The 16,525-nt window shown below is 37.5% G+C and overlaps 1 protein-coding gene and 1 non-coding gene across 6 annotated transcripts in view; both read right to left on the minus strand.

The window, feature by feature from the left end:
• Positions 1 to 16,525, minus strand: part of palmdb (palmdelphin b) — a 93,004-nt gene that overhangs the window by 12,837 nt on the left and 63,642 nt on the right. The window contains exon 1 of one of the 5 annotated variants that reach the window (XM_037079427.1): positions 8,120 to 8,185. The exons of the other annotated variants lie outside the window; for them this stretch is intronic. The gene's annotated coding sequence lies outside the window, so the exon portion shown is untranslated. Of the gene's footprint in view, positions 1 to 8,119; positions 8,186 to 16,525 lie in introns of those variants that run through there. 5 annotated transcript variants of the gene reach the window in all.
• trnaw-cca lies at positions 532 to 603 on the minus strand. Its single transcript has one exon. It is a non-coding gene; the product is annotated as a tRNA-Trp (tRNA).

Raw genomic sequence — 16,525 nt, forward strand, 5'->3', positions numbered from 1 at the left:
TTGTCTTTTTTTGTCTTCTATTGTGGAAGCTTATGAAAGAAAAATTCTCACAGCGCATCACAGCGAGCATACTCTTCAGACAGCAGCCTCTTCTCTGCAGTAAATGCGTATAGATCGGTGTATTGGTATGCTGATAGCACCCTATTGGACATGCAAGCATTAAATCTTTGAGCAAGTGATTTGGTAGCCTCAACTAACAGCACAGCAAATCCCTAAATTGTCTCCCAAACTCAACAAATTCATTACTTTTTAAAAAGTGGCATCACAATGACCTGCTCAGACTCCAAAAAGACCTAGGCAAAAATCGGTGGCAGAAATGGCAAGCCTACTTATGGGTAATATATATATATATATATATATATATATATATATATATATATATATATATATATATATATATATATATATATATATACTACTATAATACTGTATAATATATACATATGGGTAATTGTTCATCCATCCATCCATCCATCATCTGTACATATTCTATGTACGCCGCTTAATCCTCTGCAGGGTCGCGGGGAAACTTGACCCTGACGTGATTTGAAGACGCAACCTTCTGATCTGGAGTCAGACGCGCTACCGTTGCGCCACAGAGTCCGTGGGTAATTGTTCAATGTTTTGTATTTATCTTTTGTTTCACCTTCCTGTACTAAAAGATGAAAATGATCTATAAATAAAGAGTATTAAAAAAAAGAAGTGGCATCACAGTCAAAGTTTCAAATTGTATTACATAACCAGTAGTAGTAGTGGGGTCACTGGGAAATGACATGAGTTTTTAATAGTGTATTCACTACAAGATTAATTAAGGACATACTCAACAGTGTATGTATGATTTATCCTTCACTAAAAACATTTGGACTCCATAGACATTCATTAACGTATCTGTGTCATGAACATCTGTAGTTTCAAACCCTTCCGTTCCATTTAATATTTAGTCTCAAATTGTTGATTCTTGATATTAGAGATATTCTATATTTTTCTTTATTTTTTTCATAAAGAATTCAATCAAAGGATGCAACCCAACAATGACTCTATCCTAACAAGTATTGTGTTTGTATTCAAAGGCTGTTAAGACCCATATTTATGTTCATTCTTCAGCAACCTCTAGCAGCTGAAGTCATTATTACGGCAGCAAAGAAACAAGTCAGATAAAGTAGTATACCGTATATTACCAAATAATAGCCGGGTGTCAATTAACCAGGTGTTTTGATAAGTAACCTCCGGTTCCAAATAAATTCCGTGTTTAATTTGTTTATTTTTTTAAATCAAGGAAGAAGACATGACCACTGACACTGCACGTTTTTCGTCTTCGCCTTTTTCACGTGGTGTGCTTTCTGTCAGTCAGTATCACATTGATGATCGCCATGGCGCAACAAAAAAATAAAAAGTACGAATTGAAATTCAAACTTTCTGACTTGAAATATGCAGGGGAAAACTCGGGAGAAGCAGCCACAAGACGTTTCACTGTCGACCCTAAGAGAGTGATAGACTGGTGAGAAAAATCAAACTGAGTCTCAGTGTCTGTCCGAGGACAGCAACAAAGCCAGGCTGCCTGGTGGAGGTAGGAAGAAGGCTCGCGAGGAGCATGCGGGAATGAGTTATCAGCAAACGGGCACGCAACGAGAGTGTCCCGCAAAATGATCAGGGAGATGGCAGAACAAATGTACGCCACCGTGAGTGACAGCAGAGATGAGGAGTTTGCCGCGAGTGCTGGTTGGCTAAATTGTTTCCTCCGCCACAACAACTTCACTTGCAGAAGACAACTATTGCCCAGAAGAATGCCAGAGAATTCACAGAGAAGTTGCCGAAATTTGTGATATTTTCATACCGGATTTTTGTGAGGAAGGAATTAAACGCCTGTCCCAAATTAACCCTAACCCTGGTCCCAAATATACACCTGGTCTGTTAAGTGGTTGAAACAAACAAATAAACGCCCCGGCTATTATTTGGTATTTTACGGTAAACAGCAAAGATTCCCCACAGGGAAGAAGTCAGGAATTAATGGTCATGTTAAAGAAAACACAGGACCTTCATTTGGGAGACCGCTGTTTAAACACAATGTGAACGCACAACTTAGCAGTGAGTTACCTGAACTTACTAATGTAGTTGAATTATGTTAAGTACATTGCATGACGTAAGTTACCCAGGTATTGTAAGTACATTTAAAATGAAAATTACATCAGCATCTTACTTACTTAACTGATCTTTTCCTAAACCTAACCCAATTAATTTGAGTGCCGGAACCTAACCATACTGCAACAATAAGACAAAGGTACAGGTGTTGCTGTTACCCTGCAACAGTCATATTTTTTGTGTGTTGTTTATGTGTTGTTCCATCATGAGAGTTAGGGAGATGGTGCCCTGTAGTCACTAGCTAAAATATTCTGCCAATTATTCGACAACATAATAGCATACAATACTGTCTATACCACTATCATACAAGTTACAAAAAAACAAACCACAAAACCCCCCCGACATGTTAACATCAAAGTATTTGTATTCAGATGCCAAATAAAGTCAGAATACTCTACTGTGAATTTTTGAATTTTGTGTAGGAACCCAGAATATTTTGAGACAGACCAGTGCATCATTAGTTTTCCGGTATTTCTTGACAGTAACAAAAATGTAAAATAACTCTAGCCTATGATTACATGTGCCTTTTTTAAAACCTGTATACAACAAGTACCCCGGGCATGATGAGGCTGCAGAAAAACCGGGAGAATGTGGAGAAACAGCAATTAACTGGTTGATGTCCAAAACAATGGAACAGCTTAGAAATTCTAGAAATGCTTTCCATCCTATCTTTTAAACCTATAACTTTTAAAAATATAAGATTAGTCAGGGACCATTAAATGAAATATTTATAATAACAAATCATCTTAATTTGATAGCTGTAGATAAATTCCAAAGCCAGAGTGATCTATCCCTTTCTCTTCTACCCAAATGAGCGTAGCTATACCTACCGTCAACATGTAGATCATCCACACAGAAATCATATCAAGACAGTATCCAAATAAAACAGACAGATGGAGCAAACTTCATACACGACTCTACACAGACCATACAGTGACTCTTTGTTAGAGTGGTAACTAAGTGAAATCAAACTCCAATGGTGTTGTGTGTGAACAATGTTAAACTGATACAAACGCGCACACACACACGCACGCACGCACGCACGCACACACTGGACTATTGACAGAACTGTCACTGAGATGAGGCTGAGAGTGGAGATGAAGCCTCCTCAGGCCATTTGATAATGACAGACACAGAGTATGTGTCAGTTCCCACCAAAAGTGTGTGTCCCATCTATGCAGTGAAAAAACACAACATAGCCTGTATAAAATTACGAAAACTACTGTTTAGACACTTTTGTAATCAAGTAAATGTCTGCACATGTAATGATTTTCATATTGACAGGCTACAAGGCTTACATGTTGTTTGTCTTTGCACCATGAAACTGTTTCATGTTTCATATGTATCATTTTCTTATCTGCCACCTGTAAACATAGCTTAGGAAGTGAAATTATTTGGTTAAGGTTACAGGAAGAAATTCAGATTTAGGGTATAGGGTGCTGCTGTCTGTATTGGAAGATGTTCATATATTTTTCCTACTCTCAGTCCAGAGGAAACCTCTCATCCTAATGATGCTGTCATTTGTGCAACAGGCAAACAGCAGGGCAGCTGTTTCAACCAGTGCAGAGACACAGAGACCCTGCTCTGCTCTACAAGGACCTGATTACAAGGACCTTAGAAGTCTGGTTAAACTTCACTTCAGTAGATGTTTACAATGCTTGTTGCCATAAGTGCAAACAGTCTTTTGCATTTGAGGGCAAAAAACACAAACAATCCACAGACTGCACCACATACAGACATAGGAATGAAACTCAGAGTTTATCTTCTGCTTCTCCATCCACCTTAGGTGTGTTGACTGCATAAACATGTGTAAATGATTGAAAGGAACCTATAACTGCTGATTTTTGATCTATAAATATGGGTGCATTGAAGCCAGGAAGATCAAGCAGACAGAAAGTCGGGCAGCGGAATGGCATCTGGTCAATTTTCAAAATAAAACACTCCATACAACTCAGGATTTACTGCACAACAACAAGTTTGTAATATTAACAATAAACACACTTCAAACAGACAAATAACCAAACAATTTAACTACAAGCCCTACGTTATCACAGTACAAGCTGAGAAATAATGTGGAGGACATGGAGGACAGAACAAAACAGCAGGTCACGAAAGGGTGCCGGTGGAAAAAAGGGGTAAGTCGGCTAATAAGACTGCTAACATTGGCTGCGAGACCAAACAAGCAAGGAGTAACCGCCTAATAGCAGCTAAACTCTTTCCAGAGTTGTGTTTGCTGTCCTGACACCGGCCGTTATCACTTGGAGCCTCGTACAGTTATCTGCTGTCAGAGGTTATTTTAGCAACAAGGAAAGCCTTCTGTTCATCAGGACGCCCCATAAATCACCGAGGCTTCAGAAAGAGCAGTTGAAGGATATAAGAGGGAGAACCAGAAAAAAAATACTGACTACATAAAACATGATCCAGTGCCACCAAAAATCATTGATTACAATTATTATCTATGGTTTTTTCAAGCTTTTGTAAGTGCATGTGAGATTTTGTTTTTGTGGTGAGGAGAAATGAGATACGAATAAATAGCATATATTTGGCATTGTAGTTAAACAGGTGCACAATGTGACCGTGGATGTGATCCAAAAAGGTTAAAAAGGGGATTTTTCAGTTTCAGTTCAGTTTCTTTTAAAATTCTCTTTCTATGAACCTTTTATTCTTCCACAACACAATGGAGGTTTCCATCTGCATTGTTTTTTGGCCTAGTGGTGGGCTGTCACAGGTCTGGTTACATTAAATTTGGTTTAGCAGTTTTTTGTTGATTTAAAACTGAGAGTGATACAGGGTTATCAAGTTTGATGTTAGATTAGGCTTGATTAAATTCAAGGGGACTGCTGGGCCTTGGCAGAGCGTTTTATGGAGCTTTCTGATGAAGGGCTCATATTGAGTGTCCACTTCTCTGGAAATGAGGAATCTCTAAGTTCAATGAGTAGCAGTCGAGATGTTTTGCTCTTTATAAAATGTCACATTGAGATTGTGGGTTTGGACACGAGCTTGCATCATCGTTTTTTACCTTCCAAATGCAAGGCCTGATATCTTAATGAAAGAGGAAACAATTAGTTCAAATCCTGGAGAAAGATGAACATTGAAATGAAATGCCTCTTGAATCAGTGATATGGAGTTAATGTAACAGCAGTGGAAGCTTGACTTTTGTAAAGGTTTCTTACAGCCTTTGTGAAAGTCTTTCTCCACAATGTAGAGAGAAAATAATACAGTCCAGCATGTTATCAGTGTCAGACAAAAGACATCAGAACAGCACTAACTTCTGCTCTGAATTTATTCCTTTGAGATTTAGGTGAAGATTATATATATATATATACATGTATATATATATATATATACATGTATATAGATATATATATATATGTATATATATATATATATATATATATATATATGCTGTCAGGTTGAAATGTATCCAGAGGAAATCAACCAGTGCCGATGGAGGGTAAACACAAACACAATTTGTAGTTTTTAATGGTGGTTTATACCATTTATCACATTTTTATATACATATATATATAAAAATGTGATAAATGGTATAAACCACCATGAATACAATTTATATATATATATATATATATATATATATATATATATATATATATATATATATATATGTGATAAATTGTATAAACCACCATTAAAAACTACAAATTGTGTTTGTGTTTACCCTCCATCGGCACTGGTTGATTTCCTCTGGATACATTTCAACCTGACAGCACTAAACGAAAAGCTAAGCTGTCAGGGTTTTCTTTTCTTTAAAGTAGCAGAAATACACACACACACACACACACACACAAACATACACTTCAATTTGAATTCACTTGTATGCAAAGATTCACTCTAACAGATGAGACAAATATGAAAGAGATATCAGTGGCAGTTCACTAGGAGGGATACAAATCTATCAAAGGGATACAGACACTTTCTGTGTGTGTGTGTGTATGTTTGTTTGTGTGTGCATGCACATTTAAGCTTTTGTTGGAGCTGCACACGAGCATTGACATATGTTAGGGTTTTCATTTTCTGGCTGTGAAAGCCTTGAAAACGCTGCCTACATCTTTACACTAAGAATTCTCATGCAGTCATTGCAGTAGCCTGTGCAAGACAGTTGCAGGCTAAACAGCAAATATAATACCATCACAATATACTGTCTATCAAGAAAAAGGGACCATTGAGACAAGTAGAAAGCATTAAATTTTCCTCCATTGTTGTCCAAAAACAGTGAAAGACACTGTTGCTTAGGGTTTTATTACGATTAAAACACACACTGCAGTTTATTATGACATAATTCCAACAAATACACTACTTTGCAGTTAGCTGTTTTTATTTTTTATAATTTAATATTCAACAAGAACCAATGGGCTTGGTGCCTTGTCTTGACCAGTTTAAGTGTCCATGTCGGGGCCATAATGACACAATGTGCCAAGTGGAATCTAGAGGTGATGGGAAACAGACCAGCAAATTGTTGGTTTGGGCTCTTCTGTTAGGATTTAATGACACAAATCCTATTGATGCTTTTAATAACAAAAACTTACATTACATTAGCCTTTATAACTAGATAAAATTAATTGACATGTTGTGGTGCCTAAGTGTCGATTATCAGGATCGTGATTCTAATGGAGGCCTCTACAGTGCCCATTAAATCCAGATTAGGGACACCCAAAGAGCATTATCCTGTTTATACCATGGTCACTTACCAAAGGAAAATCTGGATAATCCCATAAGGTTTGGCGATATTATAGGGTGTACCTTAAATATGACTTGATGACTAGTACGCTCAGCTCATAAATATCTTTGGTTAAGCTACAGTATGAACCAGAAAGCTAATGCTATGCCTGCATGATTCTTGTCAAAAACTTTGCATATGGTTGGCAAACAGTGAATCTGTTTTAAATTAATGTTTAACAAAAAGACTTGCGAGCTATTCAGCTATGTGTTCACCACCAAATCAATATCAAGAGTTTCATATAGTGATCACCCATGTGTACTGTCATCCACTAGCTTTAAGTATTTGAATAGCAAATTTAATGATACCTATCGTTCAGAGACGGTCTTGGGTAATTCTTGGAGCTTACATGTTACAAGCACCATACTGTGGTGCTCACAGGATGATGCACTAATGAAATACACTCAGTGTAAAAAAATATTCAGATTAGATATCAGAGTGTGAAGATTCACAAGAAAGTGAAGATTCACTTTCTTGTGAGTCTTCAAATAACTAGGATTCTTTAACTTCTCTTTTTCTCCATATAGTGGATTTTCAGTCGCTGAACATTATTAGCATTAATGATCATAAAACACATCAATTATTGAACAGTATATTGGAAATACACTGGAGATGGAGTTGTGTTGGGTGCATTTAAATATATAGGCCTACATGCATAATCAAAATGAAACAAACCCAAAGGGCTCATTTCACAAATTACCCCCCCCCCCCCCCCCCCCCCCCAAAAAAAAATAAAAAAAAATAAAAATAGACAGATATCTCCTGACCTGGACAAATGTAGCTATAGATATCTCTATGAATAGATAAAACGTTCAGATCACCGACCCTTTTTAAATATTACAAAATTAGTAATTAGCAAATCAGTATCTTGATATATTGAAGATTATTTCATCACCACATAAATATCTACTCTATACAAGGACAGTTTAACCTCACCGTTTATTCACATACTGTAAGCACATCTCTCCCCCAAACACACACACACACACACACACACAAGCACACACACACACACACACACGGATGGACTACTGCAGCTAGTCTATACACAGCATATTATCAACCCAATAACTGTGGTCTGCTGGGAGGCTTGCAGCATCCCTCCATCCACATCAATACCGACACATGACGTGATTTCCATTTTAGCAGCCTCAGTGGATAATGCAGTATGGATCGATACTCTAAAAGAAATGAAAATCATTATAAACTTTTGTTTGCGTGTGTGTGTTTTGGTAGACCTACCTGAGACAGTGTGGCGGGCTAATGGAGAAGGTTCTGCTCTGTTTCTGTGTGCAGCCTCACACTGGCAGCTCTGCTAGCTGCTGCTGCTTCTGATTGGACAGCTGGTGGAAGGGGGGTGTACTGAGGACAGCCAATACTTGAGCTTGCTCTGATGAATAGACACTCAGGCAGAGAAGAGCTCATCTAGTGCCCATGCAGGGATTTTATCCCACAGCGGGATTGATTTGAACCACCTGCTTATTTCTCTGCCTGCAGGAAGAACTTTAAAAGCCTGAATGTTCTTTTTTTAAAATAACACCTACATTCACATATTTCATCAAAGAGTCGGGGTTATAGATTAAATCAGTTTGTGTTTTTACCTGCTGCTTGAAACAGAAAAAATAGATTTCATTTCTGCCTCATAAAAGAACCTGTATGAAAACACCTGTTAATTTTGCAATGGCTTTATGTTTGTGTCATGTGTTTTGAATTGTCAATGCACACTTCTCTTTAATGACACTTAGGCTCAGCACAGCAACTAATCTCACAACAAAAATACTTGATATGCATATCAAATTTTGGCTGTGTTTCAAGAGATGATGTACCCCAGATGCTGAAATTGACATTTTTTTTTTTTTTTTAACTCTTTGTCACTCATTCTATAATGCCTGAAAGAAGAAAAAAATTCAAAGAATTACAGCATGTGTCACTGTTAATAAACAGAGTTTTCGAGGTGGTTGAGTTTGAGGTAGAAAGCAGCTCATACATTTTGAGAGATGTAGTTGACTAATGCCTTTTTATATCTAGTCAAAGTAAAGTGATCAACAGTTTAGTCCACGTTGACTTCTGCTGCACTGACCTGGTTAACAATACTGCAGAAGTGAACTCACAAGAAATGGGTTTAAAAAATTGTAAATGTTTAAATACTGGGAGACTTTTTAAACCTAACATTTTTGGTCACCTGGGGGCAGTAGAAACATCAACATAAAGCATTGATATGCAACTTTTCAACTTCCCCTTCTCGTGTTTCACTGTGGTATTACTGTTGGTGCAGATGTCATAAACACATCATTAGCATAGCTACTGCTAGCAGCTATTGACCTAAGCAAAAGACAATTGTAAGATCACCAATTTGACCAACATGGGCAGGATTAAGGTTTTAACTCACACCACCGATTGCGCGGGTGCCATCTGATGGCAGAGACCAGGCAGCCCATTCTCAAGCATCAATGCAGCGCCTACAGACAGATGGGCATAAAACCCACGTATTGATTGCATATGAGGAATAATGATTCAATACCAAATTCACCTGTTAGCTGGATTTAATTCAAATACACAGAGAGAGCTGATAATTAAGTTAAATGTATTAGGTGGCATTGTTTGATCAACTCTGTCTTGATGTTTTACAACTCTGGGTTCAGCTTGTAATTAAATAAAAAGCTTTTGTATGGCGCACCTTTCATTATTATTTATATCAGGATCAGGTCTGGTGCCAAAATGTAGTTCTTTGAGACAACATTTTTCTTTTCATATCTTAAAAGTAAATACCAGCCTACATAATAATATTAACAACACCTAATATTCCATATACATTATTGTCTCATCTCTTTGTGTATAAAAAAATGGCAATATGTTAACATATTCATGAGCCCTCACAACTTCACACACAACTTCTTACTAAGGTTCAGCTCACACTGAACTTGAAACCTGTGTAACTAGGGCCAGCTGAACTGGAACAGTGTAGTGAAATCAAGACTTAATACTGGGCTTCTAACTATAATAAGACAGAAACAGCTATGAAAAAGTTTCATGCATTGGATAGGCTTTCCTATTTTCAACTTGTCAAATGTCTTCTTTTTTACTGTTAGTCCATTCTTTATCCATGCTGCCTATATTTATAAAAAAACAATTCTACCATAGCATTTCCCCAAGTGAGAGTGATAAACAGTATAGACATAGACACATGTTAAATTTTTGTACACTCAATTATATCAGCTACATTAAGGAGATCAGAAGCTGAAGTGATGGCTGTGCCATTGACACTTGAACACACTTTATTCCTATCTCTCACTTCCTTTCAGAAACAGAAAACACCTGCATTTGCCTTGCGTCCATAATTTCTTTACAAAATGCTTCATGTAACATGTACCGGTCTCTTAGTTCATTTGTCTCCTCTTCATTCAGGCCATCAGACATACGTGTGATATCTTCCTCGTCCATGGTGATGACTTGGGGATGGGAAAGTTTTCCCTTGAATGTTTCTGTGCCATACCACCTTGCTGCCTCAATGGTGTCCCTAAGCAGAGCATCCTCCTAATCAAAAGTAAAGAAAATTATCAAAATAAAGGTAGGAGAATGCAGAAAACTATGAGGGGCAGTCAGGGCATTATTCAGAATTACCTCTCATACACTCATGTGAAATGCTCTTACACACACTACTGAAACACTCTCAAATAAAGAACTGAAAAATTATAGACTAACACACACTACTAAAATGATCTCACACATACAAGTGAAATGCTCTTATATACACTGCCCAAATGTTCTCACACACACTACTGAAACACTCTCATACACACTACTGAAACACTCTCATACACACCACTGAAATGATCTCATACACACTACTGAAACGCTCTCATACACACCACTGAAATGATCTCATACACACTACTGAAACACTCTCACACAAACTACTGAAATGATCTTATAAACACTACTGAAATGTTCTCGCACACACTATTGAAATGCTTTCACATATACAACTAAAATGCTCTCATACACTCTACCAGGGGCGTTGCTAGGAGTGCAAAACATCCGGGTTTAGTCCCACACAGTGTTGCCTCAGTTTCCTTGAAAAAGTAATCTGATTACTGATTACTGATTGCCCCTTTAAACTCCTTCAATGCTTGATAGTACTTCTTTGCCAGCATAGAGTGAACAACAAACCTTAATATTCTCATCTTTTGCTGACAAGAACTCAAAATAATGACTGTATTTCAAGCTAGAAAACACACATCTCTCTCCTCCCTCCACTGTTGTTTTATTACATGTGAGTTGTGCTCGTGCTGAAAACGTGACTTGTGGCACACATGACATCACTCCCCGAGACAAGAAGAAAGCAAAAATGTATATATTTTTTTATATATATATATATTTTTTATATATATATATATATATATATATATATATATATATATATATATATATATATATATATATATATAAACAAATACATTGTGGTTGAAGCAAGGGTGAAGCAAGGGTTCAAACTCTGTTTTCCCTGTCTGTAGTCTTCCTGTTTCCGTCAGGTGACAGGACGGCCTTCCTGTTTAACTGAAATTTTATGTTATAGTTTACAATTCTATATCAGAGCATTTCAGCTGTGTGCATGAGCACATTTTACTAGTATATGGTGCAGCTTTTTAGTAGTTTATGCAAAATGTTGTGTGTGTAAGAGAGCATTTCGGTAGTGTGTATGAGAGCATTTCACTCACTTGTATGTATGAGAGCGTTTCAGTAGTGTCCGTATTCATGAAATGCATGTGAAAACTCTGCATAATATTTTCCACCCAAAAGTACATCAGCCTATCGGGATAAAGCTCGGTATACCAGATTACCGGTCCAGCCGTGCATAAAATAATTAGCAAAAGCTAAAAAATAATAACAAAGCTCATAACTTCGTGTATCATCAAGGTGTAGAATGCAAATGCATACAGAGCATAACTTATTTTAAGATAAAATGATGTTACTTCCTTCCTTGTGTGTCACAAATATTGCAAAGTAGCACATTAAAACAAATAAAACACCTTGCTTACCTCGATTTTGCCAACTGTATTGCTTCTTCTCTTTCAGACAAACATTCTTCTTCTTCAGAGGCTCAATGTAGGGGCAAGTGGGTGGGGTTAAACGTTTAACTCCACCCACATTGAGTCACTCCACGATCTGTGTACTGCAGTTCAACGTGGAGATAGTGGGCGGGGTTAAATGTTTAACTCCACCCACATCGAGCCACTCCCCGATCTGCATTCTGCAGCCAGGGGTACTTGCACCAAGACCAAGAGAGAGGTTTACTGAAACTGTAGCAGAATTACAATGTCCAAAAGACTGAAAGCATCTGGCGCCCAGTGAAAGAAAAGAAGGAAAGAACAGGAAGAAAAACATGAAGAAGATACAGGTACAGTCATGTCAATGTGAAAGGAAATTGTTTAATGCATCGTAATTACCGTAGGCCTGTTCAGGTGTTATTTTACTTGTTGGTTGTGTGTTCCTGCTTGTCTGTCAGTTAAAATGCTATTAGTTTTCCATCCCCTTTATAAGTAATAGGGTAGTAATCTGGTTTATTGTGTCACAGTTTGTTAAAGTTCTCATCACATTTTCATTATTAGTCTATATTAGTCTTATGTATATCACACTTTTTTTTTTTTATTAAAATGTAACATGCAGTGGTCACATATACTTCTCTTGTCACTTCGGATGTACTTTTAAAATATTTCACCACCACCCCAGTGACACAGCATCAGGTGCTCCTGTCCCTCCACCTCAGCACAGCAGAGTGACACAACATCAGGACTAAAGGACGCACCAATAGCCTCCCGGATAGCCAGGAGCACAATACCCACATGGCAACATGGAACGAGTTGGAGGTTGTTTTGCAAAGCGGCTGACAATAGATAAACAAGAGATGGCACTTGCTGAGGCTGAGAGATAATATGTTTGCACAATGCTTTATTTATATTGTATTTTTATCACTTGTTTCTTTCTTCAGTTTTTATTTGGTGTGATATCTTTGACTTTAAAGAAATAAAATCTTGAATACACATATGCAGTTTCTGTGTGAGTGTATGAAAACTGATTATGAAATTGACTGCGATGCAAGGGGGCGAATAGGGGTGGATGAGTGTCCAGGCAGTTCCAGTCTCCATCAAAGTGGACTAACCTGACACACACAACTACATTTTTGAATGTCAGTTTTCTTATCCAATGTTATTTCATGCTGTTTCCAAGGTTCATTATCAGAAGGTAGGTCAGCTCAATTTATGTGAATCACTCCATTATAAAAGCAGGTTTCATTTAGTTGTCCTTCTGCTTCTAAAAGCAGGTGTTGGGCCATATTTCTTTTCACAATAAAAACTGTAGTAACAACTTTGAAATGGCTCTTTTTTAATTCACTTTGAACTACAGGCATCATCAGCTCATGTTATATACTCAGTCACTTCATTAACTAACCTGTGATAAAGTGTTGGACACAGAAAGACACTAAAGTGAAGTATGGCTGCTGTCATCTATGCTGCCTTCATTTTAACTACTACAACCACAAGAATAAGCAGATGCATCGTGCACAAGTTTCAAGCATCACACCACAGTGAGATCAGCCTGAACCAAGTGTGAGGCCTAAAGGCCCCCACGCAGACGTCCAACAGCCTTATCCGACCACTCTCCGACCTCTCCGTTGCCTCTTGTCTGACCCGTTTGGCAGAAAGTTGCATTGAGACACACCTCTTCGACGTGCTGCCTACTCCCTCTGCCTACTGCTTATGCACACAACTCTCTTTACTTTCGAAACGAAACTTAACTATTTCAGATAAAAATCAGCTGCATATTAAACATGCAGCGGGGCATTACCAAACGCACTTAAATTAATTCATCCTGAACGGACATAACAACTAGTCTCGTGCCAGTACTGCAAAGCATGAAAATGGGAATGACGGAACAGAGTGCATAGAAAAACAAACCTCACATAGTATTCCGCCCTCCCACACAGCGCTCCGATTCGCTAGCACATCGCCAATCAGAACGGCCATTCAGCTTGCACACAACCAATCAAAGAATCCTATGGCTCACACATCTGACAGCCCTCCTCCTCGGACTTCGCATGCTGAATCGGAACTGACAACGTCCTCGCGGCTCCAAAAGCTTCCAACGCAGCTGAACACACCAAACATATTTGTTCCCGACCTCGTCCGTGTCTCCCCAAACGTTTCAGACATCCAATGGTTGGGCCAGTGTGTTCCTGCCTTAACTGTGTGCATGGTTAATTTTCACTATTACAGAATGGGCACATCAGGCCATTTTAGCAATGTTGACACTGGCATGGAATACACAGTCGTACAGTCGTGGTTGGTTCACAGGTTAAACCAGGGAAAAAAAAGTACAAAACTGCAGTAACATAAGTTGACATTATGGGTTGTGGTTTTAGCGATGAAACACACTTAGCATACACAAACATACATTTTTGCATCTACCTCAATTGCATAAAACCACTTATTTGACAAAAGGCTAGTGTTCGCCTTTCTGCCTTCACTTAGAACCTCTACATCCAGTGAGGTGTACATAATCTTTATTTTCCCAATCTGTGTCACAGTTTTGACTGCTAATCCTTGCATAGAATAATTAAGCAAAAAAAGTCTGAACCTCGGGCGGATTTTTGTATAATACCCTTCAACTAGGTAAGTATAATGCTATCACACTAAACTTGTTTCTTACTGATAGTCAACGTGGGCTTCTTTTAACTGTGACCACCTTAACCTTAACCAGGTAGTGATTTTAACTCAAAGAAATTTTGATTGTCAGCCATGATAATGATGTTTCAATTTTATAATAAGTTTCTGTTTGACTTATGTAGCCTATTAATGCATGTGTCCGCAGACCTTTTTATTTATTCTTAGCCATATTGATGAATAGCATAAGTTCTGTCCTCTTTTCTTAGTATCGTTTGATGACAGTTTGTAATTGCCTTTCAGATGGATAGCCCCGTGTTGTGGAATATTATAATTTGCATATTTGAAAGGCAACAAGAAGCTGAATATGTTATGTATAATTTCGGTGCCTCAGTCAGCCAAAATCTGTTATATCTTGATATATAAAGCATAAAACAAACTCTGCCCATTTTTGTAGCTTCTGTCTGGCAACAATGACAAATTTAGATCTAGTGTTTGTCCAAATGAGCAGCAAATAGGCACGTTTTACTTTTTAAACAGCAAATAGACGAGTCTTATTTTATTTGACCAGCACGTTTGTTGCTGAGATTTTTCTTTTCTTTTGAGCTGTTGCTTCAGCAAAGCGTCTTCTCTCCAAATGTCAGGCTCCCCCGCCCCTGCTGGACTCGCACATGCTCTCTCTCCCACACACACACACACACACACACACACACACACACTCTAATCAAAAGCCCCACAAAGGCAGGACCATGTGTCAGATATCTATGCAAATGAAGTTTAACTGTTTCATGTTGTATATTCAGCTACAACCATGGCAATAGTAATAATAAAACACAACTTTGTAAACGTATTCACTGTTTTTGGTACAACTGTCTCAAGTCTCGGTTGTTTATGGAATATTATTAATATCATTATTATTGTTTTTGTTGTTGTTATTATTATTATTTGTTGCTCAGGTAAATTAATAAGCTAATTGCTGCTATAAGTATAGTTGCTGTTAGTTAACCCAAAGACGGGTTCAGGGATTGCAGATGCAGAGAACCAGAATGACATGAGGCTGTGACGCTGTCACATCAACAGTGTTCAAATATGCCGTACTAAACATGGACCATAAAAGTATTCAAAGTCTAAACTCTGCGTTTCTTACAGACGTCCTGAAGTGTAAATTCTTGAAATCATAGATGGTTTGTAGATTTAAATGGCTGTGACCAGTTTGACCTGAAACATAAAAATTTGTCTATTTAATACAACATAATAATTTTGGTCATTTTTTAATTTTTGACCTAGGATGCAATAAACGGCTGAGAGTCTTCCAGTTAGATTTACCCCATCTTATTAAGTTTTTTAAAAAATGTTAACAGTGTAATAAATACATTTCATTAAGGCATCACAAATGTTTAAAAGAATAAGCATCTGAATGATTTGTTGACTTTACTTCATATTTCCAAACTTTAAAAATGTGTAATATCACAGAAAGATTTCAAAGAATTGACTTTTGAAAAACTTATTGATTTACTTGTCCATTTTACATTTTTGTATGAATTACAAACTTTTCAATTTCAAAAATCTGTATCAATTGAAAACTTCCCCATGTAAAATTCTGTATAGATTTCTTAGAGAGTCTGTTAGCATTTAAAATATATGAGTTAACGTTTATACATTTCTTTTTAAATATGTTTTGCCACCTCACTGGAAAAAATAAGTTATGAAGAAGATGAACTTCTGTTGCTGAGATTCCCTCATGTGCATGTGCTTACAGAGGTCTGTCTCTGCAGCTAGGTGCTCTGATGAGATGGAGTTAAAAGTGAAACTCTCATCAAAAAGCAACCTAGGCTGTATTTGTGAATGTGTATGAGTCAAACCTTCATGTAAATGCATAATTATGACCAAAGAAGCACTTTTAAGATTTACCGTAGTTTTGTTTTTCGGGCAAGCTAATTTTCAATGGAGTGCAGGGGAACTCGCAAACATCAAAATCACTATTTTT

This window comes from Acanthopagrus latus, chromosome 19 (genome assembly GCF_904848185.1).
Source record: "Acanthopagrus latus isolate v.2019 chromosome 19, fAcaLat1.1, whole genome shotgun sequence".
In the NCBI taxonomy this organism is placed as follows: Eukaryota; Metazoa; Chordata; class Actinopteri; order Spariformes; family Sparidae; genus Acanthopagrus; species Acanthopagrus latus.